General features: G+C 35.3%; 1 pseudogene; it reads left to right on the top strand.

Annotated features, from left to right (window-relative positions):
• The first annotated feature begins 1,667 nt into the window (after positions 1-1,667).
• LOC128627477 (40S ribosomal protein S25-like) lies at positions 1,668-2,034 on the top strand (annotated as a pseudogene).
• Positions 2,035-3,370: the final 1,336 nt, after the last annotated feature.

Below are 3,370 nucleotides of genomic sequence, written 5' to 3' on the forward strand. Positions count from 1 at the left end.
TTTGTAGGCACAACACAATTAACATTATAATGTTAATGGTTTATAATGAAAGAACGATAAATTTATTTCATAAATATTTTGCTTAACCAAAATATAAAAAGAAACAAAGGAATCAATTATTTTAATCTAGTGGGTAGGGTGGTGGGATGTAAATGGAGACAACTGTACTTCAACAACCATAAAAAAAATGGATACCATTTAAAAATTACTATGTAAAACTTTTTTGCTAAATTTTATTTTGAATTCAGCTCCAAGGAAAGAATTATCTTGAGTGACTGGACAAAAACAATACACAATAGTTATAAAGGTCTGTACTAAACAAATCTTTACAAGTAGAAGGCGCCCAACTGCTTACAATGATTTCAGACTGAGAGCAGTAAGGGGAACTCAGGCAACTTGCTGATGTAGTGAGTACTCGCCTTATATCTAAAATGCATCTTATTTTATTTGTACCTGGTATTTCGGTAGCCTCAATAGCCATACCCAGGAAGTCACTCACAAGATTCCAGAGTCCTTTATAACTTAAGCCAAATAAGTATGCCTTTAAAGAGGACTGGTGGGGAAGAAAATAAAAGTTTTAGTTTGGGTAATATGGATCTGTATTTTAATTTTTAGCAAACATGCTTAATACATAATCATGCTTAATACATAATACATAGTGGTGAACTTGAATTCTGTCTTAACTGTTATTCAAGAAATAAAAGGAGGGTGGAAATTGCATTTTAATGACACACAGAAAATGGGAGCAATCAACTAGGACATGTACTGAGCACTGGTGCCCAGGAAAGAGAGAGCCAGAGAAGCTGCAGTAGTGAAGACTGAATATCTGGGAGCTGGACCACAGTCCATACTAGACACTTGCATGAGTGCATCAGAAATTAGAAAGGACCTGTAAAGTCATGGGAGTAGCAAAGTAAATCAAGAGTCAGAAAGCAAGTTAGTACTTTGTCACAAAGACTAAGTTCTTGCATCACCATTATAAAAATAATTACAGAGTCATGCATCACCTCATGACAGGAATGCATTCTGAGAAATGTGTCACTAGGCCATTTCATTATTGTGCACATGCACACACCTGGGAACACAGCCTACTGCACATGTGGGCCAACAGGGTCTAACCTGTTGCTCCCCAGCCACAGACTCTGTAGCACCTAAGTTTACTGGGTACCGGAGGTAAGTGTAACATGGTAGTAAGTATCTGTGTTACATACACACACCTACGTGTTACATAAACATATCTAAATATACAAAAGGTACTGTAAATACATGGTATAAAGGGAAAAAACTGATACATCAACATAGAGTACTTACTATAAATGGAGCTTGTAGGACAGCATTTGCTCCAGTGAGTCAGTGATTGGTGATTAAATGTGAAGGCCTAGGCATTACTGTATACTACTGTAGACTTTGTAAACACTCTACTATTGGGCTACAGTACATTTATACAAAATTGTTCTTTTTTCAATAATAAATTAACCCTACCTTACTGAAACTTTTACTTTATAAACTTTTAATGTTTTTTAACTTTTTGACTCCTGCACTCTTTTATACTAACACTCAACTTAAAACACAAACATATTGTACACAGGTACAAAAACATCTTTTCTTCCTTTTTATCTGACATCGTCTCAGGTAGCAGTGAGATCCAGCGCTCCTCAAGTTTCACCATGCTGCCCAAGGACAACAAGTAGAAGAAAGCTGCTGGAAAGTCAGCCAAAAAAGGCAAAGACCCAGTCAACAAATCTGGGGGCAAGGCCAAAAAAAAGTGACCCAGAGGCAAAGTTTGGGACAAGCTCAATATCCTGGTGTCGTTTGACAAAGCAACATATGTTCCCAACTACAAGCTTATAACCCCAGCTGTTGTCTCTGAGTGACTGAAGATCCGGGGTTCCTTGGCCAGGGCAGCCCTCAGGAGCGCCTAAGTAAAGGACTTATTAAACGAGTTTCAAAGCACATAGCTCAAGTAATTTGCACCAGAAACACCAACGGTGGGGTGAAGCTGTTGGTGCCCCGGCTGTTGGTGAAGATGCATGAACAACAGGTCCCCCTGGCTGTACATTCTGAAAAATAAAATTTTATTAAACCAGTAAAACATTTTTATATCCTTATTTTATAAGCTATTTTAAAAATATTTGTCTTCCTTTTTTACTTTGCAAACTTTTCTCTAAAAAAAGCAGGACACAAGTATATACATTAGTCTGGGTTAACACAAGGATCATCAATATCACTGTCTGTCCCCTCCATGTCTTATCTGGCTGGAGGGTATTCAGAGGTCAGTAATACACATAGAGCCGCCATTTCTATAACAAGGTCTTCTGCTGTAATACTCCCGAATGACTTGCTCAAGACCCTTTTTTGAGAAAGTGTCAGTCACTCTGTGAAATACCACACATCCATGCATTTCTGTTTTTTCATCTATGCATTCCTGTGTCAGTTCCGACTCCTCGTTAGTCATTTTCTCAGGCACCCCCTCCAGGAGCCCCTCACTGTTACCCTTGTCTGCACCCAGGTTAAAACTGTTTGCCATTTCAACCACCCAGTAGGTTTTTGCAACCTTTGCACTGAAATATTATGATGGTTTCAATATCACTGGGCTATAGAAAATTTTCAACTCCGTTAAACTCTTACGGGACCACTGTCATATATAAGACCTATCACTGACTAAAACATCATTATATGATATATAACTATAAAATACAGAGTAATAATTACTATTTTTTACATTTACTTCAAGGTTACAAAGAAATTCTATAAAAACTATTTATAGTAATAGATCTGATCTACATGTATCTATCTATCTAAGGAGAGAGTCAACAGATTGAGACAAAGAGATGCATAATTGTTAAGGAGTGCTTGTAAGGAGTATAATGAAAAGAATAGCTATTTTATTACCTGAAAAAAAGTATACCTAAGTCCATAATGAACACAACGAATCATGTAATTTATTAGCATATTTTCTCAACACTATAATGGCACATCAAATCCTTTGCAAATTTGCTATGATATTCTATGAAATGGTTAAACATTTTCTTTGGAATTTAAATTTAAATTTAAACTTAAATTGAAATTTGAGGAATGAATTTAAATTTAAATTTTAAAAAATTTAGAAAAAGCTGTCTCCATTTAAGTAATTTTGAAAATGACCTAAAGAATGCCCTCATTTTATTGTTAGCATATATACTTAAATTAACTATAGATACCTGTTAAATAATTGCTGGGAACTGTGGACATGAGTGTAGATGTTACTTTTATGCCATTCTATTTATTTATTTATCTGTTTATTTATTTTATGGTAATTTATTGTTTTATTTTCAATTAAAGTTGAACTAATATGTTTCCGTTGTACATCCCAGTGATTAGACATTATACA

The sequence above is a fragment of the Artibeus jamaicensis genome, unplaced genomic scaffold (genome assembly GCF_021234435.1).
Source record: "Artibeus jamaicensis isolate MK-2021 breed Jamaican fruit bat unplaced genomic scaffold, CSHL_Jam_final contig_415, whole genome shotgun sequence".
Lineage (NCBI taxonomy): Eukaryota > Metazoa > Chordata > Mammalia > Chiroptera > Phyllostomidae > Artibeus > Artibeus jamaicensis.